Genomic DNA, 12,484 nt, shown 5'->3' with positions numbered 1-12,484 from the left:
ATAATTTTTATAAATGACAAAGACATAAGAAATATCCGCATTTAGAAAATAACTGACAGACATGCACGAAATCTGACACAAATGTATTCATATACAGAAGATACCATGTAAATATAAATCTTGTTTTCATTATTGATCATGCATGATATCAAATCTTTATATTAGTGTTTTCGTTCCTTAGGTTAATTTGTCTTTCGATAGAAACCTGGGCGTTTTCAACGTAAGGGGAGTTTATGATCATTTTGTATAATTAAGCATTATTTCTATTTACGTGATTTGCGTTTTGTTTTTGTTTTTTTGCTTTTCTGTACTTTCAGTATTACACACACACAGAATAAGATTCTTCAAAATGTAGTATAATTGCACCAGTTTTGCCAAATACTTAAAAATGTAAAAACTCTTAAGAAACGTTTCCGTGAACGAATAAGTAGCTTTTTCGCTTAAAGTGGTAATCTTTTGATCATGCAAATTGAACAATTTGTTTTGGTCAGTGAAAGGATTGGAAATCAGTTTTATATACTGGTGGTAATCTTCTGATTGAAGCTTAGCAACCTTTATTTTCGTCATTGGTTAAATAAGTAACATCTCTCTGTCTTCCCTTAACTTAGGATTCCTTTATGAATGTCCAGGAAAAAGAAAATAATATTAATTCTGAACAAGATGATGAGGTCTTGAAAACATCTAACAACACAAAGGGAAAAATACCAGTCAGTTCTCTCTCTCTCTCTCTCTCTCTCTCTCTCTCTCTCTCTCTCTCTCTCTCTCTCTCTCTCTCTCTCAAACACACAAACACACATAATCTTGAAATAGACGTAATTCGAAAAGCGAAGAGTCTCTATTTCCTAGAACCCTTCTCGCTAAATTAAAATCTTTCCCCTCTCAGCCTGGAAACCGGAAGAACTTGGTGTGAAAGGGCAAACCACTCTTTTATGTTTCATTACAGCGAGCTTCCTTCAGATATGCACCTTTAAAGATGATTTTAAAAGTCTTTCATAATTTTTTTCAATAGGAATAAAAAATGTATCTTCAATTACTTACTGACAATCACTATTTTTCAAGATTGAAGTTGATGCTTCAGACTATTCAGTGCTGAAAAACTTATTTATAGCATGGTCAAGAAAACAGTTGATTAATTGCATATAAATGTGTGAATGATGTTCAAATCACCATTATATATCAATATCATTAAAGGATATGCATTTAATTTTTTATTTACTTATAATTTTTTCAATTATAATTGTTCTCAATATTTTTAGATTTTGACCTATTTACTATTGCGGGTTATTACTTGCATTTCTTCTTTTCTTAAGTGTGAGAGAGAATGCAAGTTTTCAAACTGAGAAATACACCGCTCTAACCTTGATATTTTGCAATAAATATATGCGCTATCTGATTTTAGTTTGTGTCATGTTCCAAATGAAGTTTGTTCCTACCACTAACCTTTATGCTAATAGTACAGCGGCATAGCAGACCAATTGTTCAAATTGGTCTAAAAGCACCAAAATTGGCACACATGTAGATTAATATATTCTAAACATTTTTGGATATGGAGGCATTCAAGATTAGCCCTTAGGAAGATATGGCGGCCATTGTTCAAAATGGCCGCCATTTAACATTAGCGTCATTACATAGACTTCATTATGTGTCGTTAGTTTGGTGCTAGATGGGCCAAAATTCCCTTTTTTTACATCAGAATTAACATCAATAAATGTTTAACAGATATTTAGATGAATCTTCTCAAAAATGGCCCCCAAACTGGCCGCCATTTTGTGGAAAAAGTGGACATTTGATGAAGATTTCAATACTCAATGACATAATACCTCTAATAACCAGTACCTGATTTCAGGAACACACTTTAATTGCTCAAGTTGCTTTTTTATTTCAAATTGCTGGCAAAATTGCTAGTCAAAATAATACACAGAGTACGGGAAGTTTACAGTATGGTCAGATTGTAGTTATATAGTCGACCAAAAGCCCAGTCTCTAGGCACAGTACTTGTGTAATCCTGCAGTACATACATGTAATACAATAACGTAGATTTTGCCACACTATGTTAATTATGATTCCGAACTTTTCAAATCTGGTCACCAGAATTATGAATGTCTACAGATCATAATGTTGGTTAGCAAGTTTTCTGTCCCAATCTACTGGCATTCGCCTTCACAGAAACATAGACCAGTGCATTGCAGTGAAGCGTTCTTGCACTTGCAGCGGTTTTTGCAGCCTTTCTTGCATCCGCAAGACACCAGCTCATAGCAGGCCTTGGATGCCTCAGGGAGTGTGGTCCAGAGTGGTGTGTAGAGCCCATCATCACTCCGATGCCAGCCCCAGTCTGTTGGTGGAGGGAGCACGGGCGTTGGTACCAATGCCTGGCCCCAGACATGACCACCCTGAAGGGCAGATCTCTTCACATGCTGCTCCAGAGCAGCGTAGGTTGGCGGGATGTTCTGAACAGAGTTCGTCTTTGCAAAGAGCTGCTTTCTCGCCTTGTTGACGTCCTTGCATTTGCTTGTGCGGTCATACAGGAGTATGACAAACCTCTCGATGACATGCATTGTATCCTCTTGGATGCTTGTGGGTGCATTTGCCAGACTCAGCAGGGCATCAGTGAGTTCTGGCAGCGTGTTCCATGTTGCCCAGGCAGATTTCTTCCCATGTCCGACGAAGGCTGACACAGTATCACACCCTGTGATGGCATGAAACATTGGAAGAGCACATGCCTTCTATGGACCAAGGGAGGAAGCTATTTCATGGGCTGCAATGTAGCGGTAGTTCTTGCCTGTCCCAAAGGCTACCCAGAGTTCGTCTCCAGCTGGTAGTTTCTGGACTACCATCACTGCTAGGACCACGACGTCACTGTCTACTGTTCGAACCTGTATCTGGTGGTGACCATGTTGTGCAGCATGTGCTACATGTAGCATCATGCGGGTGTCTGCCTCTTCTTGGTTGCATGGTGCGAGTGAGTTGACATCCTCTTGCTGTGGAACACAGATCACCTGCTCCCCATCAGTGACGACCAGTTCCTTGCCTTCTTCTTGAAAGGACTCTGCAAGGATGGTGGAGAGGTAGCTGAAGAGCTCCACTTTGTTGCTATCAACTCGCAGGAAACTTTACCACGGAATTGGTAAGTGTCTTCAAACATATATCGACGAACTATCTGTGCAGCACGCGCAAGGTGAACTGCCTCAGTGTCACAGTCTTGCTCGCAGGCTTTGCCTAGCGCTTCACCAATGTCTCCATCAAACGCTAGTAAAACATCTCGGCCTTTGCTGTGGGATCTCAGGCCTGGTATCTGGGCTAACAGGCGCTCTTTCAGCCTTGTGCTATTAACTTTCTGGCACAAAACAACCCCGAGCTGTTCCATTCTTGTTGTGTATAGCTTTACAAGTTCTGCGAGTCTGAAGACTGGGGTGGTGCCCTCTTCTAGGTGGGTTTCCTCGATATACAGGACCAGTTCAGCCAGTACGATTCTTGACATTACACCTTCATGGTCAGTTTTCTGCTCGGCTTCTACAGTGGTCTTTGCACGATAGTAAAGAGCCAACAAACACTTGGAATGGTACTTGGCCTCCAGAGCCACCATATCACCCATGCTGAGCCTGGCTATGAGTTCATTGTCCCCAACTTGCGCTGCACACTTCCGTACGCGTGTGTCCACCTGGAAGGTTGTTACTTCATGTAGGGTCTCTGTGCCAGACTTTCCACAGAAAAAGCAGGAGGTGCCGCTGGTAGTGGCTTCTGAAGAGTGTGTTCTGGCGCGCTTGGCCTGGACATTGTCAGTACTATCAAATGCTGAGCTGCTTGCGATGCGTCTCTTCTCTGCTCTTCGTAGCATTGTGTTATTGTATTTGAGCATACATGTTTTATGCCACTTGGCCTGGTGGGCAACCATTGTCGCCTCAACACCTTGTCCTTCATCTAGTCTCTGTAACTGAACAGTTCTTGGCAGTTCTCCGAGTTCATCAAATTTGACCAAGTTTGCAGCCATTGTCGTGTATCCACTCCCAGGGTCTCGGCGTTTAGACAGTACTGGGCAGATAAGTGACTCTGTTGTCTCCTCTTGACATACAAGACACAGCTTCCAGTTTGTCTCAGGAGGTGTTGTGGGAGTACGTTGCTCAAAAGTATCGACCAGTTGGAACTTCTTTGCCATGGCTGCAGTCTGGAACAACGCGTCTCTGATGTCAGGTGGTGCTGCTGCTGCCTCACCTGCAAAGACACAAAACACCACCATGTTACCACAAGTTACTACTACAAGCACCATGACTATCAACACTATACTATTACTGCAGCCGCCGTCACTGCCACCAACGCTGCCGCTGCAAAGTAAAATTCATTTTCTTGTGAAATGGTAGCCAAATTATTTGGTAAGCACAGAAGTATGTGTAATTGTACAATACTTATCACCTCTAGCACACTTATCACCTTTAGCATCCACAAAAAGACAAATTATGGTACATATTCAATGACGCTAACGGTAAATAGCGGCCATTTTGAAAAATGGCCGCCAAATGTGCTACGGGGAGAATCTTGAATGCCTCCATATCCAAAATTGTTCAGAATGTATTAATCCACATGTGTGCCAATTTTGGTGCTTTTAGAACAATTTGAACAATTGGTTTCATATTTCTTACTATGCCGCTGGGCTATAAGGAAATGATTTCATGAACTGAGTAGATGAAATACAGCGCCGTCCTATAACACAAAACTTCAGGTACATACTTACCGATCATTAGCATTTATATACCACCCAGGACCCATACAGTGGACGGTCAATTAACACGCATCCAGGATTTTCCTAATCAAGACTACATGAGGTCACGTGAGCCACCACGGCTCGCTGTCAGGTACACCAGGCTCGGTAAGGAAATGGTTGTGGATTAAAAGGCCAAGTCAAAATAATAATTCTACTTTCACTTTATTATTTTCTCACAAGATTTCTTTTATGGTTCTTAATCTATAATCTGCTGAGAATTTCTGCATAAAAATACTAACAGTCCAGTACAATGCCTCATTTACTACGTCTCTGTAAAATTGAGTTTCGGCTCGAATTACAAGTGTAGAATAACGATATAACCACGCCGAGTAATTGCGCTATTCATGGTTGTTATGCTACGAAAAAGTAAGTAAAAAAGCTTAATCAAAGCCTACGTTTCTTTCGTTTTCGGAGGGATAAAATCTTGAGAGATGCTTGGATAAAAGCATGTCGACAATCAGACAAGATCAATCCAGAGCATTCTGTGATTTGTTCTGTGCATTATTGCAAAGAAGATATTACTGATGAAATGAAAACACGTCTTCTTGGAACAGAAAGGCACAAGAAACGACGGATTTTGGAGCAGGAAGGTGTTCCATCTCTTTCTCTCTCCTAAGGTAATTGTTCTTTGCCATTATATCTGGCTGAAAACTAATTTGGCTAGGAAAAAAATAACCAATTTCTGTTAGGAAAAACTCAGAAAATGAGCAGAGCATACAACCATTACCTAATAATAAAATCATAGTAGGAAGTATGCTTTAGAACATTTTGCTTAAAGACTATAGTATATTTGATGTTTTGAGGGAAATATATGCAATGCCTCAACCAATTTCGTAATTTCTAGCCATGATGCCGTCAATGTTTTCTGTTACTTTTTTAACGGAACCCAAACTACATATATATATATATATATATATATATATATATATATATATATATATATATATATATATATATATATATATATATATATATATACACACATATATATATATATATATATATATATATATATATATATATATATATATATATATATATATATCTATATATATATATGTATATATATATATATATATATATATATATATATATATATATATATATATATATATATATATATATATATATATATATATATATATATATCAAAATCCATATATATGTTTTTGTGGCTCGTATTTCCTTCATTATAATTATTATTGTTAATGCAATGCTTTATTATGCTTAGTTTCATTTATTCAAGATTCTGGTCCGGCTGATAAATCTAGGAGGTCTATGAACTATGAAAGACGTGAAATGAAAAAAAAAACTAGTTCAAGAAATGATTAGCGTTGAGGACGATAATTTGCATAACTGCGACTTCCGATGAAAACAACAGTCATTTATGCCCCTTGCGGAAATGCAGACTACATCAGACATCCAAGAACCTGAGATGGTCAGGAAAGAAGAGTTTTTGAAGGTCAAAATTGAAATGTGAGAGGAAATACCGCAATTGAAAGGGCAATTGCAAGAAACAAGAAAACAAAACACCACACTGAGCTTAAAGGAAAAGTCTTATACCAGAGAAGAGCTGAAAGTTATATCCAAATCCATAGTTACTGGAACTTAGTTAAATGCGTTAATTGATAACAAATAAACCCATAATTGGTCCGACGAAGGTATTGCTTTGGCTTTCACTTGGTTTTAATAGAAAAATCAGAGCTTAAGCAAAAATTATAAAAAGATAAAAATCAACAGGTGATTAGGATGGTGTTGAATTTACTTATAAATAACGAATATGAGAGCTTTAACAGAAGCTTAGTTTTACTGAAAAGAGAGAATGTGAAAAGATAAGTATCAGAGATGGATAGATAAAGAAATTTAGAGATAGTGTGGAATAAAAGCGCATTTAATTTCTGAGCGACAGAAGGGCCGCGGTGGCTCAGGTGAGAGCATGTGCTAAGTGGGTCTCATTTTCCTCTGACTATTGGTTGACTCGTCACTCTATGATTCCTGATACCAGCGTTTCATCACTTGAATATATAACCGAGGATGATGGAAATAAAATTTAAGTTTCTAGCAGTGAAACGAAAAAATAGAACGTTACGCAATATCTTGATCATCCTTGAGAATATAATTTCTGCTAGATACTTTGGTCTTGGTCGCAATGGCTCTTACCAATCTTTGAATAAACTACCGTATATACTAAGAAGAGTCACGCAGAAACTATTTACTCTGCCTTAGGGAGCAAGCAAATGGCGTAGTGCCTCAGATAACACCTATAATCTCCATCAACTATTAACCTTGATTAATAATGCTCATACAACATTCAAGTAGATTTTCTATTTTCATGTTGTTATTATTATAATTTGATTTTCTGTGTATGAATTGAATTATCTAGATAGAGATGTCAGGTTTTCATTATATGAGATGAGTGATGCTCTCGAACTGTCTCCCCGAAACATCTTTTGTTTTGTGTCAGTGAAATCAACCTTTTCCAGTTCTTATATCAAGAACCATTAACAAGAATTCACATAAGCAAAATTAAGACTAAATGATTGATAATAAACAAAAAGATGTGAAAGAGCTCCTTAAGTCAATTTTCGACCTATTTTCTAACAGAACCAATAGTTCTAATTTTATTCATCTACTTCCTGTCCACATTTTTTAGGAGTCTTGAAATTATTAAAAATATATTTCCCATAACTAAGCGGGTATTCTTCCCTAATGTAAATTGTTATTATACAAGAATGATAAAAAACACAAAGAAATCCTTATTGGTTGTTTTCAAATGATGAGCAAATTTATATTATACAAATGATAAAAATTTTCTATATAAATAATTATCCATGTGGTTTTATGAAAATACCATCCAGTTAGCATATCAAATATTAACAAAATGTATTTTTTTTTTCACAAATCGAAACCAATATAAATGATCGAAAATTATAGTAATTCTATGGTATAAATCCTACTCATTGTTTTGGATTTGTATAATACAAAAAAAAAAAAAAAAAAAAAAAAAAAAAAAACACACACACACACACACACATACACACTGGTGATATGTGAAACAGCGTTTAAAGTTTAGAATCACCCTACACCTTAGAACACAAGATTTGACTTCAAAGAGAAACCCTCTAACTAAAACAGGAAACTTTGTCAAGAGAGAAGGGGCTTACATAGCCAGTGGGAAGGTGTACAAGACTCCCAGACCTCTATGCAAAACAAAAATTTCTTACATTTACTGTTTGAATATTATCTTAGTGTGCCTTCAAATATGCCTAGGTTCCGACTCTAAAACATCTGTGTGTGTGTGAGTGTGTGTGTGTGTGTGTGTGTGTGTGTGTGTGTGTAGAGAGAGAGAGAGAGAGAGAGAGAGAGAGAGAGAGAGAGAGAGAGAGTTTCGTGTTCTTGTAATGTATTATGGTCAGATCATTATAGATAATGAATGACTTTCGTATCATGACTTCATAACACTCCAGCAATTTACTTTTTCAATATTCTTTTTGTTCTTAATGTTCTTTATTTAAATACTTGGACAGATTGTCTTCCTAAAAGCCAATTAACCTATAGTGAATTAATTTTCTTTCTTTCCTCAAAATGGTAGCAATTTTTTTTTCCTTTTTTTTCAAATATTTGTCGGTTTAACCCTTCAGTATTCATTTGCTGAGAGAATCGTACAGAGAATCGTACATCTTCGGAGTTGGACAAGAACTGCATATAACCTAAGTCAAGCTTAGGAAAAGATCTTTAGATACCTGAACCATTGAAAAAGAAATCAGACAGTGGAATTTGTTGTAAAACCACGTAGTTTTAATGTACCATATTTAACTCGTTAATGAAAAATATATGTCTATTTCTGTTTTGTTATTAAAGCGTTTTTTAAGTAAAATTGTTTATTAATTGTCAAAAGACGATATACGCAAAAAAAAAAAAAAAAAAAAAAAAAAAAAAAATAAAAAAACCGTTTAAATAACGTGCACCTTGTGCTTCCACTCACATTGAGCATAAAACTCCTGCTTTGTCTCAACTTGAATCATATAGTGTACCGCTTGCTGTTTAGTCAACACCAATTTACAGCACCTACGATGTTCTCCAAACCATATTTTGAAAGGAACATACTGCATATTTTGAGTAATAAAACACTTGAGGGTTCCAATATAGACACAACGGCTTCCAGTAGTTCCTACAGTTTTTCTTTACCAAAACTCAATAAAGTTTAGACTTAATAGTGGTGGACTAGTTACGTTTCAAGTTAGTGACTGTTTAATCACGGGATAAAATGCTCAGTGCAGACTCAGAGGTTAAAGATAATTAAATATCAAAATCTGGAGAAAAAGTGGAAATTGTATCAACACATTTTGGTGAAAATACGTGAAAGGAAGATGAACATATAGTCTGGGAAATGAACGACCATTGCGTGAGAGTGAGGCAGTGCATCCTACTTTTTTTGTTTATGTACATAGTGATGGTATTGAAGTACAAGGTTATGGTCACCCTAACCTACTCGTTGAGGAAAAAATCATGTATTTCCTATCTACGTGAGAAATGGTTGGTAAGGGGAGATGGGATTGTTGGAGGTTGACATCTACATTTTAAATGGGCGTGAATTCAGTACTTTTTATTGAAGCGACTACATCAGGTAAGCGCTCTTACTGCAATTTTTATTGGGCCCCTAAACTTTCCCATTAAAATCAGTCCTTACTTGGGGAGTAGTAGGCCTAAGTGTCAAGCAAGGAGCTGTAAAAAATATTTTTTTTATAAAAGATTTGAGGGAATGAGAAAAGGAAGTCATAATAAAAAAAAATCTATTGATGTGAATAGTAATATTGTAAAAGGAGGGTACAATATTTAAAAGAACCCGTTTTGGTAATATAAATTTAAATTTTCAAATGATAAATGTAAGGTTGCTCCTATGCGGTATTTTAACGTAGGAATTAAGCTTTTGTGCTTTATAGACATAAACAAAAATAAACCGAAATACACTTAACCATCATTGCATTTCGAGAGAAATAACTTTAATTCAAAATTATTTTCACTGCTGCCTTCATGAATTGTACATAACATGCATTATTCTCGTAGTAACTTCGTTAGGATAATCTGGAGCTCTTCCCGAATTCCTGGATGACCAATTCACTTCCCCTTCCAGCTGCTTCTGTTGAATTCTCTCATTGTATGACAGTCACATAGATTCAAGCAGAAAATCACTCACCAGTAGTAGTTGGAAGACTAAATTCTAAAAATAATCATTAATATTTTTTATTGAATTTCTTATGTATTTCATATAAATACTTTGTTATCAAAAGCTACAGGGTCTAAGAATTTTTTTTTTTATATATTAAAAAGGAATCATTAGTAGCTAAAAAGACAGGGCTCCTTCAATTAGCCAATCATCCAAAAGAAGGGATAATTTACGGTTTGTAATGTAATATGTTTTTTATCTATTTGCTTTAGATTACCCGGTAATCTATGAATTGCGGGAGAGCAGTTCGTTTGTAACTAAGAGGTAAAGTGAATGCATACTTAACTTTATTTAACAATTTTCGATTTTAAATACAAGAACATGCAAACAAGAACGTCACTAAAGTTCAACAAATCTAGAACATGATCTATCATGCTTACACAGGCTGGTATATTAACAGTACAGGGAAGAGTGAGTGATAAGATAAAAAGGCAAAACCCTTACAGTGTACGAGCATGTATGAAACACGTGCGGTGCATGGCTCCCCCATAAACATGGCATATATATGGATAGGGCGCCATGCTCTTGAGAGGCCTACTGTAGGCAGATCGTGTGGCAGGAGATATGCAGGGTTTAGGCAATTAATGAACACCCAGTCTTCTCTGCTGCGAATGTTAATTAAGAATGGTTTCGGCGTACGACTGTAGACAGATCACGAGGAAAGGGCCAGTGTAAGTGGGCGTTAAAGGTGGCTTCGTGGTGTCGTTGCTCAGGTAAACGTGCATTGCTGAGTGCACAAACGTCGGTAGGTGTTGCTTCGCTAAGTGCTTGTAATTCTGGTGGCAAGGAGTAATTTTCCCACAATGTGATGTAGGCATTGGAGATTATTGGATGAGGTTGCATGCAGGAAAAAAAAAAATGGTAGTGACGACCAATAGATCGCTTATACACAATTTCAGCTGCTGAGACATCCGGTGCGTCTTTAGGAGTGGCCTTAGTTCCAGGAGTACCCAGGGAAGCTGACTAACCAGTTGGAGTCATTGCAGCAGGACATTAAAGCTGCTTAGAGAGTGCGATAAAAACGTTGACAGCAGAGTTGTAGGTGGTTGTCTGATATAGGGTGATTCCCAGGAGACTCACCAGGAGACTCACAGGTCGTAGGCAGATTAACTTGATATGTAATTCACTTCGAAATATTTTCCCTTAATATGTACTTTAGTCAGTTGTAAATCATAACATCAGACAAACGTCCAAGAACGCACATGGGGACAGTTTTGTGGGAATTATGAATTGTGCAGTCCACGAATGCTTTAATGATAGAAGAAAATGGTTCAGAAGTTCGATTTTTCAGATTTCCTAGACACGATGAATAAAGGAAAAAATATTTGGCCTCCCATTAACCTGATAATGTCCATACCAGCAATGCAGTCGTCAGTTCAGCACATTTCCTTTGTGAACCATGCATATTAAAGTCTGTTTTGTCTTTGATAGAAACTGAAGCTGAAACCTTAACTGTAAAGGAGAGGCTTGCAGTTATGTCATTTGATAAAATGAGCATGGCAAAACAGTATAATTACGACAAGGGAACGGAGAGACTATATAAACCTCATGGAAAGGTTCAGATAATGATGATTAGGGGCTTAATTGGCAAATGGAGACAATCCATCTTTCCTGATTTTGATATATCTTACTTACATGAAATAATGATATGAAAAATTTAGGAAGTAAAGAATGCTGTGCATCCTCTGATTGCAATCGTGCATGATCTGGGAACAACTGATGTAGAATTATGGAAGCACTTTGCGATAGACCCAATAAACAGTAAGTGTTTCCATTAAAAAAAGAAAAAAATCTGTCACTCTAGGAGTCTAGAGAATTATTCTTATTTGCCGATCCCCCACACATGATGAACATAATAATAAATAACTTTATACTTAAGTGGTGTTGCTTTGAAGATGGAACACTGGTATCGTATTATCTTATTAGGAAAAGTCCAAGTAATACTCACACAAAATATGGTCTAGATTATAAGATTGGTGAAATTCATCTAAACTTACAAAGCACTGAACTTCAGTAAGTAAAGTAACGAAAATTCGGGGGTTAAAATGATTAACAGATGTCAACTGCATATTACGTCTAAGACATTTTTCTTACACCTGTTTCGTGAGAGGTTTTTAAGGCTATTCATGGTGAAAGTCTTAGGGAGGGAAGACAATGTATGTAAATGATTATGAAATTAATTCAACAGGCTTTCATCTTCCAGATAATGTAATTTACTTTTTGGCAAACTATATTGATTCTTAGGATAAGATATTTGAATAAAAAGATTGATATGGAAAAAAGAACAAAAAAATTTGCAATAAAATGAAAAAAAGCTTAATAAGATAAAGAAATAAATTCATTTGTAAGTGTAGATTAAATTTCTATCCTAATTGGAATAATATATATATATATATATATATATATATATATATATATATATATATATATATATATATATATATATATATATATATATATATATATATATATATCGGTTTACCTACCTATAATTAATACAT

At 36.2% G+C, this 12,484-nt stretch overlaps 1 pseudogene; it reads left to right on the top strand.

Moving 5' to 3' along the window:
• LOC137656243 (uncharacterized) overlaps nucleotides 1-6,368 on the top strand; it is a 14,387-nt pseudogene extending 8,019 nt beyond the window's left edge.
• Nucleotides 6,369-12,484: the final 6,116 nt, after the last annotated feature.

The sequence above is a fragment of the Palaemon carinicauda genome, chromosome 17 (assembly GCF_036898095.1).
Source record: "Palaemon carinicauda isolate YSFRI2023 chromosome 17, ASM3689809v2, whole genome shotgun sequence".
Classification (NCBI taxonomy): Eukaryota; Metazoa; Arthropoda; class Malacostraca; order Decapoda; family Palaemonidae; genus Palaemon; species Palaemon carinicauda.
This window is presented reverse-complemented; position numbering and strand designations above follow the sequence as displayed.